The 12796-nt window shown below is 41.0% G+C and overlaps 1 protein-coding gene across 1 annotated transcript in view; it reads right to left on the minus strand.

Moving 5' to 3' along the window:
* Positions 1–12796, minus strand: part of LOC144679584 (cAMP-regulated phosphoprotein 21-like) — a 463756-nt gene that overhangs the window by 110198 nt on the left and 340762 nt on the right. The gene's annotated exons all lie outside the window — the stretch shown is intronic.

The following is a 12796-nucleotide window of genomic DNA, read 5'->3' on the forward strand; positions in this document are numbered from 1 at the left end:
CAATTGTTAGGGGACATAGATTTAAGGTGAGAGGAGAAAATTATAGAGGAGATGTGCGGGGCAAGTTTTTTATGCAGAGGGTAGTGAGTGTCTGGAATTCGCTGCCAGAGGAGGTGGTGGAAGCAGGTACAATAATGGTGTTTAAGAGGCAGCTTGACAAATGCATGAATAGGATGGGAATAGAGGGTTACGGACATCGAAAGTGCAAAATGTTTTAGTTTGACAGGCAATATGATCGGCGCAGGCTTGGAGGGCGGAAGGGCCTGTTCCTGTGCTGTACTTTTCTTTGTTCTTTGTCACATGAGGGGACATGTCAGGGAAATGTTATCATTTGTTCAACCTTTTTAAATTTGGAGCCGATCTCCCTGAGGCAGCACTTAGCCTCTCGGCTGAGGGAATCCCCCCCCCCCGCCCCCCACCACCCACCCGCACAGGGAGCGCATAGTGCTTCATGGTGGGTGTCATGCTGGGCAGGCCTTAATTGGCCTGCCCACGTCAAATGGTAGCACGCCCCCAATCGGAGGTGCACCTGCCCATGCCCGTTCCTGCAGTTCCCCCCACCAACGGGGGAAAATTTTCCCCTATGACTCTATGACCTTTATAGTGGTGATAATGGGGGACTCCAGTTATCCTAATATAGACTGGGAAAATGACAGCATAAAGAGTAAATAGGGTGATGAATTCATGAAATGTGTACAAAAGTATACTCTTGCTGTTTCAATCAGAAGAGAAAGAGCAATAGTGACCTGGATCTGGAGAATGAATTAGAGCATGGTTCAGTGGGGAAGCATTTTGGAAACAGTGATCACATTATCATCAGGTTTAGAAATTATGGAACTGGATAAGATCCAATCAAATATGGAAATACTCAATTGGCAAAGGGCTAATTTCATAAACTAGTTGGGCTGAATGGTCTGTTTCTGTGCTGTTTCTCCTCTGTAATTTTAGTGCGTTGAAAGGTGACCTAGCCCAGGTGGATTGGAATCAAAAGTTGGCAAGTGAAAAAGGAAGTGAATAAAGGAGGCCTTTGAGGAAGAGATAATTTGGGTACAGACTAGGCTTATTCCTAGGAAGGCAAAGAAGGCCATCCTTAAAGACTAAAAGTTATGGAGATTAAAATGAAACACAAAAAGGAAGTTTACGATAAATATCGGGATTATGGCCAGAATCTCCGTTTGGCGTGGTGATGTCGGGCGTGCGTCCTGACGTCACCGTGCGTCATTCCGATCTTCAGTTCAGTGGGTGTGCACCGGAGTCGGCTGCGCACCTGCTGAACTGTCAAGGGCCTGTTAAGGCCATTCATTACCTAATTGAAGTGATTGTCAGGGCTGCCTGTCCAACCTTAAGGTTGGCGGGAAAGCGAAGAGCCCAGGCGGTCTTTGCATTTCTCATGAAACCTCATCCACGGTTTTAAATAAATTTAGATAAAAATTTTTATGAAAATCATTAAACATGTCCCAGCTCATGTGACACTGTGACAGTGAGAGGACATGTCTGAACAATTTTATTTTTTTATTTTAAAAATCTGTTGAACTAAACTTAATCTCCCTGAGGCAGCTCTGTGCCTCAGAGATTTCTGCGCTCTTTTGCCAGCATGCGCGAAAGAGCGCAGGCCCCGACTTTCCATCCTCACCCTGCCTGCACAGGTAGCGCTGAGCGCTTCTGAGCGCGCGTCACGCTGAGCGGGCCTTAATTGCCCCGCCCACATAAAATGGCAGCACGCAGTCGATTGTGGGCGGCGATCGGCTCTGCGCTCGCCCCCGACCAGCCCGCCTGACATGGAGAAAATTCCCCCCTATAATGCAGCAGGGGGCCAAGCTGAATACAGAAAGTTCAGAGGAGAAATTAAAAGGAAATAAGAGGGGCAAAGAAACCACATAAGAATAGATTATCGGGTAAGTCTTTCATAAACCCATAAACAGTAAAAGGTTAGTCAAAGGAAGGGTGGGACAGATTAAGGACCAAAAGAGAGATCTTCTTTTGGAAACAGAGGGCATGGCAGAGGTAAGAAATGAGTATTTTGCATCTGTCTTCACTGAAGAAGAGGATGCTGCCAATGTCACAGTAAAGGAGGAGAGAGTAGAGCGTTTGTATGGGATAAAAATAAATAAAGAGATCCTTAAAACATTGGCAGAGCTCAAAGTAGAAAATACACCTATTCTGGTTTGTATACATCGTCTGCTGCTTAAGGAGCATTGGTGAAGTTGTTGCAAATGTTACATTCCTGTTCAAACAAAAAGGGGAAGGGATAAACCTGGCAACTACAAGGCAAGTCAGCCTATCATAAATAATGAGAAAACAGCTAGCGGCAATTATCCAAGACAAAATGAATTGTCACTCGGACAAATACGGGTTAATAAATGATAGCCAGCATGGATTTGTTAATGGTAGGTCATGCTTGATTAACTTGATTGAGTTCTATGATGACGCACTGGGAAATGTTTTTGAAGGTGGTGCAATTAATGTTGTATATTTGGACTTGCAATAGGTATTTTATAAAATGCCAGATAATTTTGTTAGCAAAAGTGAAGCCTGTGAGTTTAACTGGATAGTAGCAATGTGGATACAAAATTGGCTAAGGGTCAGAAAGCAGAGAATAGTGGTAAATGCTTGTTTTTCAGACTGAAGGACATTATGTAGTGGTGTCTTCTAGGAGTTAGTATTATATGAATGACCCACACTTGGATAAACAGGGCATAATTTCAAAGTTTGCAGATGGCACAAAAGTCAGAAATGTAGTAAACAAGCGAGCAGATTTGTAATAGACTTCAGGGAGAAGTGATACATTTGATGGTGAACTAAGAAAACACACTGCAGATGAAATTTAATACAGAGAATTGTGAAGTGGTGGGAAGAACGAGAGGCAATGTAAACAAATAAATGGTCTAATTTTAAAGGTGGTAGAGGAACAGAGAAGCATGGGGGTGTAAGTACACAAGTCTTGAAGATAGCAGAAAAAATTAAGAAAGCTGTTAAAAAGCGATACAAGATCTGTGGCCAGAAATATAAAAACAAAAACAAAAATATACATCTATATATATATAAAAACAGATTGTAAGAGCTTTTATAAGTATAGAAAGGAAGAGAGTAGCTAAAGTAAACATTGATCCATTAGAAGCAGAGACAGGAGAAGTTATCATGGCAAATAAAGAAGTGGCAGAGACATTGAACAAATGTTTTGTGTCTGTCTTCACATTAGAAGACACAAGTTCCATACCAGAAATTGACAGTAACCTAGGGGCTAAAAAGAGAGGAAATTCAGGAAATTAATATCAGCAGAGAAAAAAGTATTGGAGCAACTTAAGGGAATAAAATCTGACAAATCCCTGAGATCTGATGGTTTACATCCTAGGATTCTAAAAGACATAGCTGCAGAGATGGTGGATGTGCTAGCTATGATTTTCCAAAATTCCTTAGATGTGGGAACAGTCTTATTAGGTTGGAAGTTGACAAACGTTACACTGCTTTTTAAGAGAGGATTGAGGTGGGGGGGGCGGTGGGTGGGGTGCTGGTGGGGAGAGAAAATAGTGGACTACAAGCCAGTTAGCCTAACAGTTGTTGGGGAAATGCTGGAATCCATTATTTAGCAAGTTTTAACAATGTACTTAGAATAGCATAGTATGATTAGAATAAGTCAACATGGTTTTTATGAAAGGGAAATCCTGTTTGACAAATTTATTAGAGTTTTTTGAGAATGTAACTAGTAGGGTAGATAAAGGGGAACCAGTAGATGTAGTATGTATGGATTTCCAAAAGGCATTCGATAAGGTGCCGCGCAAAAGGTTAACAGGCATGATAAGGGTTCATGGAATTGGGGGCAATATAGTAGCATGGATAGGGGATTGGCTAGTGGATAAAAATCAGAGAGTGGGCATAAATGGGCTTTTTCAAGTTTGCAGGCAGTGAGTAGTGGAGTGCCGCAAGGATCAGTGCTGATCCTTTACAATCTATGAGCAGGATTTTTGACACCTGCCCGCCACTGGGATCTTCCGGTCCTGCCACAAGTCAATGGACTTCTGACTGGGGCGCCACCTCGCCCGCGGAGGGTCCCACCCGCGATGGGGCCGGAAAATCCCGGCCTATATTAATGACTTAGATGAAGAGACCGAGAGTAATGTATTTGAGTTTGCTGATGATACCAAGATAGGTGGAAAAGTAAGCTGTGGGGAGGACACAGAGAGGTTGCAAAGAGATGTAGATAGGTTAAGATGGCAGCAAGGTGGCAGGCAGAGAATAATGTAGAGAAGCGTAAAGTTATTTACTTTGGTCATAATAATAGAAAAGCTGAATATTTTTTTTAAAGTGTGAAACTTGTGTTGATGTTCAAAGAGGGTGTGCTCATACAAGGAATGCAGAAAGTTAGCATGCACGTGCTGAAAGCAATTAAAAAGGAAAATGGCATGTTGGCCTTTATTGCAAGGGGATTGGAGTACAAGAATAAAGAAGACAATTGTACAGGGTTTTAGTGAGACCACATCTGGAGTACTGTGTGTAGTTTAGGTCTCCGCATTTAAGAAAGGATATACTTTCCTTGGACATGGTACAGTGAAGGTTCACCAAATTGGTCCCTGGGATGATGTGGTTGTTCCATGATGAGAGACTGAGTAAATTGGGCTTATATTCTCTGGAGTTTAGAAGAATGAAAGGCAACCTCATTTAAACCTATAAAATTCTGAAGGGTCTTGACATGGCAGATGCGGAGATATTGTTTCCACTGGTCGGGGAATCTAAAACACAGTGCACAGAGTCAGGATAAGAGGCTGATCATTTAGCACTGAGATGAGGAAGAATTACTTCACTCAAAGGGTTGTAAATCTTCGGAATTCTCTACACCAGAGGTTGTGAATGCTCTGTCACTGAATACATTTAAGGCTGGGAAAGACAGATTTTTAGTCTCTCAGTGAATTAAGGTATGTGGAGAGTGGGCAAGAAAATGGAGTTGAAGCCTAACATCAGCCATGATTGAATTGAATGATGGAGCAGGCTTGATGGGCCTTGTGGTCCACTCCTGCTCCTATTTCTTGTGCTCTTGTGGCTTTATAACTAGAAGTTTAGAATACAAAAGCAAGGAGATTATGTTAAATCTTTATAAATGATTTGTTGCAGCTCATTTAGAGTATTGTGCCCAGTTCTGGGTGCTACACTTTAAGAAGGGTTTCAAGGCCTTAGAGAGGGTGCAGAGGAGATTGGTTTGATGAATACAGAACTTCAGTTATGTGGAGAGACTAGAGAAGATGGGTTATTTTTCTTACTGCACGGAAGGTTAAAGGGCGATTTAACTGAGGCGTTCAGAATTATGAAGTGCTTTGATAGTGTAAATAAGGAAGAGCTATTAAGCAGAGGTCACATATATGGTATTTGGAAGAAGAACCATTGGTGAGATATTTTTCAATACACTGATTTGTTATGATAGGAATGCACTGCTTGAAATGGTGTTGGAGGCAGATGGATGAATAGCTTTCAAAAGGGAATTGGATAAATATTTGAAAAGGAAAAAAAATGACAGAGCTATGGGGAAAGGACAGGGGAGTGGTGTTAATTGGATGGCTTTTTCAAAATGCCTTCATAGGCATGATGGCCCCCTTCAGTGCTGTTATTCTATTATTAGCTCAAAGAGCCCAAAGATTGATTTAAACGGAAAATTAAGTTTGTATATCAGTGTTCATATGAGCCACAAAGAGACTCCAAAGATGCTTAGTTTTAAAAGAACCTGCAGTTTGAAACATGGGTGTTTTTAATCAGGCTTGGTGAGGATAATGGGCAGAATTTTACCCTCCACTGCGGCAGGTTTGCAGGCGAGAGGAGACCTGTGAAATGCCATGGGTGACTTTCCTGGCATCTACACTCCTGCCCTTGCCCCCATTATAATTTTATGAGTGGCAGGAAGGCATCAGGAAGCTTGCCTGTCCTTGTGCCTACTGAAACCCTTAAGTGGCTAATTAATGGCCAGTTTCCACCACGGCTGCTCTTTCATAGGTGGCAGGTTGAGGCCGATAATGGATCGGAAAACTGGAAAGTAACACTGCTCGAGTTTCGGGTGGGAAAGTGGGGAAGAGGTTTCTTTTATGAGCCCCGTATTTCAATTGGAGGCCACACCCACTCAAGCTGCCCTGTCCACTCATCCCTTAATTCCCTTCTCCAGAGCCTGCCAGCCTGGCCTCTGCAATACTTCCTCCACAGCCACTCCCCCCCACCCCCACCAATACCGCTGCCCCAGGGGAAGATACAACCACTTCCACCATGGCTCCCACTCGCTGGACATAAAATCCAGCCAAATAAAGCTAACTTTTTAATCAATGTATTCTTTTCAGTGTAAATTGGAAAAGTGCTTTGAACAAAATGTACTCCATCAGAATAAAACTATGGCATTTTATTCTTCCCTTCCCTACATGTCTCCTGTAATACTCATTTTTATTGAAATTTAATATCTGTAAATACCTGTAGTTAATAATCCCAAACACAAAATTTACTTAAAAACAACTCTTTAAGCATTATCTAAAATCTGCAATAAATTACATGATTTTATATGAGCAGTGAATAAAATTAACATCTAAAATAAATATACCTTATCTAAAATGTTTTTGTTTAAAGCAATAAATACAAATGTAATCACTTACTTGTTATCATTGATAAAATCTATTAGTTCCTGTTCCATTTTTAATAGCATCATTCTGTCCCTGGAAAATGATAATCATTAAGTCAATATAAATATAAACATTAATGACCATTGATAACAAACATTAAATGAATCCTTTCCCCTATTTTGATCTTGGTTGTTCAGCGCACCCCAACATATCATTTTTCCAACCAATAGAGTGAGAAGGCCACTTGCTTTCGGCTCCCTGCCAATGAGAATCTTAAACTGACTGCTGCAAGTGTGACTCATCATAAGATGGTCACCACCTTCCATTGGTTGCTGGCTAGCACTGAGAACTCAGTGCATGGGAAGATTGAGAGTGAGTGCCCACTTGCTAACACACCTAGCACAGAGGGATCAGTACTGTACTCCTTAATCTATCTTAACGTGAATTTTCATACCTGACTAGGTTGTTTAAAACTGCTCCATTTTGCTTAAACAAATCCCGTGCCAGTAAGAGGCATCATTCAACCCAAACTATGCGTGTTCATTGGGTCATGCGAATTGCTCTTCAATACTTAATGTTTTAGTCTTTTCTTGGACAATCTGTCTTTCCAAGAACAAAAGATGTCAAAATGATGAAGCAGGCAAATTCCTCACAGAAACTGAGTTATCAAATGAAGATGAGAGTAGTAATTTTCACCACGACTATATTAAATTTTTATAAATAATTACTTTATAAAGTCACTTATTTGGACCAATTATCTTCTCAATTTCCCCTACATACATGGAATTATCCCTCAGCTAAGTAGCAAGGGGGCAGGTGTGGGTAATTCTCAATGGTCCGGACTTACAAAAAGGTTATTTCATAGGGTAGGTAGGCCTTCCAAATTCTTCCCCTTCTCAACTACAACTTTCATTTATATAGCACCTCCAAAATGGTAAAATGTCCCAAGGTGCTTCACTAGATCATTATTGAACAAAACTTGACACCGAACCACATAAGGAGATATTAGATCAGAAGACCAAAAGCTTAGTTAACAAAGTAGGTTTTAAGGGGCATCTTAAAGGAGGAGCGAAAGGTACAGATGGAATTACAGAGCACAGGGCCTAGATAGCTGAAGACATGAAAGCCAATGGCGAAGTGATTAAAATCACAGCTGGGAAAGAGGCCAAAAGTTGAGGAGCATATAGTTCTCAAAAGACTTGTAGGGCTGGAGGAGATTACAGAGATAGGAGGTGCAAGGTTCTAGAGTGATTTGAAAACAGAATGATAATTATAAACAAAGAGGCATTGCTGGACTGGGAGCCAATGTAGGTCACTGAGCACAGAGGTGATAGGTATACAGGGCTTGGTGTGAGTTAGGATGTGAGCTGCCTCAGGGAGCTGAAGAATCCAAAAGCAATAAAGAAAGATTTTAAAAAGTCAAAAAAAATGTCCATGCATCAGAATCAGTCACCTGCACATATGGATAATGAAAATTCTGCCCAAACATGTTTTTACATTTAATATTGAAACCTCATCCCGCCCTAGGATGAGGTTTCCTCAAAAAGGTAAAGGCTGCCTGGCCAATTCGCCTGCCTGCCAACCGTAACGTTCGACAGGCAACAAAAAAATCCCCATCAATTAAATTGTTAATGGCCTTAATAAGCCACTTAATTGTTGGCGGGCATGCTGCCGACTCTCGCGTGCACCCGCTGACCGAAACATCGCGCAAGTGCAGGTCACCACACGCTATTTCACGCTTGAGTAGGTCGGGCACACGCCCACACGCCGAGCGAAAAATTCTGCCCCATATCCCAATTGTTTTGAAATGCATTGACGGTCCTCACTGGGAAAGAAGCTTACTTCTTTTAGTCGGGCTGCACTTAAACTTAGGCAGAACCAAAGTCACTGATGATGACAGTTGTTCTTTTAAGTCAATCTTTTCTAATTGATAGAATACTCTCCACTTGTCTGGATGAGTGCAGCTCCAGCAACACCATCCTTACAATGCAGCCCACTTGATTGGCACCACATCGACAAACATTCACTCCCTCTACCACCAACACACAGTAGCAGCAGCATGTACCATCTACAAGATGCACTGCAGGAATTCACCAAGGCTCCTGAGATAGCATCTTCCAAACCCACAGCCATTACCATCTAGAAAGACAAGGGCAGCAGGCACATGGGAACACCATCACCTGGAAGTTCCTCTCCAAGCCACTCACCATCCTGACTTGGAAACATATCGCTGTTCCTTCACTGTCACTGGGTCAAAATCCTGGAACATCCTTCCTAACAGCACTGTGGGTGTACCTACACCACATGAACTGCAGCGGTTCAAGAAGGCAGCTCACCACCACCTTCTCAAGGTTGGGCAATAAATACTGACCCAGCCAGCAAAGCCCACATCCCATGAATGAATTAAGAAAAATTGTGTAGTCATTTCTTTCCAGAAGCAAGGGTGTAAGAGATCACAATCATATGTATATCTAAATTACATCTGGAAGCATGTAAATGTTATTACTGATCTCACAAGCTTATAAAGTTACTTAGCTAACAGTACCAGAATCAATAGTAACACAAGAAAACTATTCATTGGCAATCATGGGTAACATTCAAAAGGATAATACTGTTCCATTTTCCCTTAGCCTTTTTCCTTTGTGTTTTCTGACAGTTTATTTGCAAATCATTAACAATAATCTTTGTTTTCCCCTTACATTTGCTAATGAACCCGCTAGGGATTCCCAGCATTTTGTATCTTTATGGCATTTTTAGAATTCAATTTCTGTTGCAACCAATGCTGTATTTGGCCAACAATGATGCCAATCTTTGGCATTTAAAAATTTAACAAGATTTTGTCTTAATGTTTTTAGTAATAAACATACATTGGTCCCATACGTGGGATGAGGTTTCCTGGAGGAGTTATGATTGGGAAATGCAGAAGAGCAGATTTCCCCAACTGCTATGGAATTTTAACTCCAAGGCATGCGTGTTTTTTTTTAAATAGATTTCACATCCAGAAGCTAACCTGTTTGGTAGGCTTGGCAGCCTGTCCGACTTGGAAGTTCTTCAAAGAAAGGCTACTGCTGAGGATCAAGTAAGTTTTGTGATTGTTGGGGGTAGAGATACCAGCAGCTGGGAGTGGTAGGCAACGTGTGGTTGCAGGAGTCAGGGAAGATTGGGGGGATGTGATTAGAGGGCTAATGGGGAGAAATAGGTGGGTTGGCGGGAGAACCTGAGGCCACAGTGGCGGATTGGGGAAGATCAGGAGCCGGTGATCGCAGAAGGTCAGGGAAAGTTAATAATGGTTGAGGTGAGTGATAAGGATTGTTGAAAGAAGATCATGAAAGTGTACCGTTGCTGTTATATTGTTGGACCTGGGAAAACACTCCTGCTCATCCTGGCCCACGAGAAATGCTGTGAAGGCATTTACCTGATTGATTCAACAATTGTCACCTCCTTTCATCAGATTTCCCGAGGCATGTGATATGTGGACAACATAGGTTGAAAATAGAAACCCTGTAAAAATGGAAGCGTGCAGCCTCCTTACAAAGGTATCCATGACTGATTGGCCTCTTTAGAGTGGATCGATTTCCCAGCCCTCGTCCATCTTCCTGATAATTGGGCGGATTCTGGATGGGTTGAATTCCTGTTTCAGGTTTTTAACATTTTTACATCTCCTCCGAACAAAACCCACCTCTTTTTGGGGGTTAGAATTGCCCCACTATTCCAATTCCTTGATATACCCAAGTGTAAGTTAAACCTGTTGTTTCATCTCAGACATTGTGGTAAATGTAATACAGTTTGATATTGCAAAGTTTTAGGAGATAAATACTCTAAAGAAAATCTGTAAAACAAATGTTTACTGGGTACAATTATCCCTTTAAAGAGGAGGTACTAACCTGGGATTATTCTTTAATGTATTAATAAGAAATTCATGCAAATCTATCCCTGTGGAGTCTGTATACTCTTGACTGCAATCTGCAACAAAAGAACACATTTTCAACAAAGGCATTTATTATATTTTTAATCCAAGTTTCCAATTTATAAAGTAGATAATGGTTTGATGTAGACTATTGAGTTGGAGATAGTGACATTCATGGCTGTTACCTAAATTGGTAAACCGAGGTGAAAGATTATAACTCAGACTAGATCCTAAAGCAGCGCACATTAACCGAGTCAGTCCTGAACTAATTTACTCAAAAACATCCTAAGTGGTTCAGATTGGTATGATTGCCAAGCTAAGGGGAAGAAAAGGCCTTGAATCATAAGTAAATAATTAAATGGAGCAGCACATTTATGTGCATATTCCATGGAAGTTACAATGACTCACAGACTGCTGGAGTGGCACACCTTGCTCATTGACAGGGTCCTTATTACCAGCCTTAAATCGATGCAGTGAAATTAATTTGTATTGAGCAAATTCAGCAATTTCTGGTCACTCAACGAATATCAATGGAGACGCTGCCAGCAAGCATCCACTCTTGCAAGGCTTGCAGCTGAGCGCTGAAAATCGTCCAACAATTTGTGGCAATTTGCAACTCCTGGTGTACCTTTTCGTTGCCAAAAATGTCTTGCTTTTTTTAATGCACTAATGGTAATGTGTGCTGTGAACTCTCCATTATTTTTCCAGCAATTTCTGGCCCAACATCTCCATGTTATGAAGTAACTTCCCTTGTAACTATATTTCCTACATCTTAAGAGTGTGCTAATTAACATAAGATAACCCTATTGAACTGGTGCTGTGCTCGTAAATGCTGCAGCACACAAAATTATTTTCAGCATTCAGGTTTAATGAGAGTTGTCATTATCCAGACAAATTCAGTTAATGAGCTTTCTGATATGTTCCTTCACATTATAAGAATTGTCTTGATGGATTTCATTAAACTGGGAAGAAATGCACGAGGCGCTCCTTCTTCAAAGACAAAGAAATTTAATAAGCACATCAATAATCCACAAAATGTTTGGGTTTTAGAAATTGAAATCACAATATTAAGAAGATGAATTATCTCTGTAAAACTGTTTTACAGAGTTATTCATTGCAGAACATGTGGGAACTTCATGAAATTACATGAGATGGGTTTACACCTCCAATCCCCCACATGTCAAGTGGCTGATGCTTTCTGTGCTGTTCTGGGGGGATACTGAGCAAAGACGTGATGCTTCTCTGCATCGAGGATAGCAACAGAAACAATAATAAGAGCAAGGCTCCCTAGGGCCATACCCATCCACACTGCTGGTTTCATAATAATAAATCAAAGAATGCCCTTTGCCGAGAATATTGTGGGGCTCAGGAAGGGGAATGGAAGATGATGCTTACAAAAAGGGAGTGTAACAAAAATGATGTTTCAAATTATGAGACATTACAGCAAATCAATGTCAAACACTTACAGTATTTTAAAATTATTTAAAGTATATTGATTTGGAAAAGTTTATAAAATATGCAATCTATAAATCCTACAAGAGTTGTTCAGAAAAAAATATTACGCAGGGTATATTTTCCTCTCCTAAAAAACCAGGAGCAGAGAGATTACAATGAATGCTTTGGAATTATAAGCACACTTTAAATGAGAGTCCAATTCCATCACTGTTCAACACTCTTAGGAACTCAGATACTTTCGTACAGAGCTTTGCATGATCAAAGTTCACATCAACAACCAAATGCTGCGTGAACCTCTGTGTGAGTACATTATTTCATAAACTCCACCACAAAAATATTGATTACTCATTATAATTAGGTGCCCCTACCAAAATTTCACAGAGCACTATAAATATCCAGCAAGTGCACTTTGTTTAGCTGCTGCTGAGGAATTGATGTTAAAGTAACACAGTAGCAATTTATGGAGAGGAAAGCTCATAAATAAGCATCAGCTCAAGGCAATGAGTCTGAAAACCAAAGCAGCATAAAACGTTCATACACTTCTCAGCTCCACACACACTGTGTCCCTCATACTCTGAAATTCTACAATCCACTGTACTCACTCCCCCGCCCCTCCCATCTCCTCCCTTGGTGTTGTAACCTTCAGCTGCCCTGCTATACTCTGGAACTTCCTCCTTAAACTTTTCTGCCTTGACAATTTCCTTTGCACCTGTAAAAGCTTTCTCAAAAACTGTCCCCTTGGCTCCTTTGGGCACCTCCCCTAACCCTTCTAATTATTGCTCAGTATCTGTTTCTCTTTTTGAATGCATTGGGAGTTTACTATATAAAAACAAGCTTTTAATGTATGTTT

Source organism: Cetorhinus maximus, chromosome 4 (genome assembly GCF_964194155.1).
Source record: "Cetorhinus maximus chromosome 4, sCetMax3.hap1.1, whole genome shotgun sequence".
In the NCBI taxonomy this organism is placed as follows: domain Eukaryota; kingdom Metazoa; phylum Chordata; class Chondrichthyes; order Lamniformes; family Cetorhinidae; genus Cetorhinus; species Cetorhinus maximus.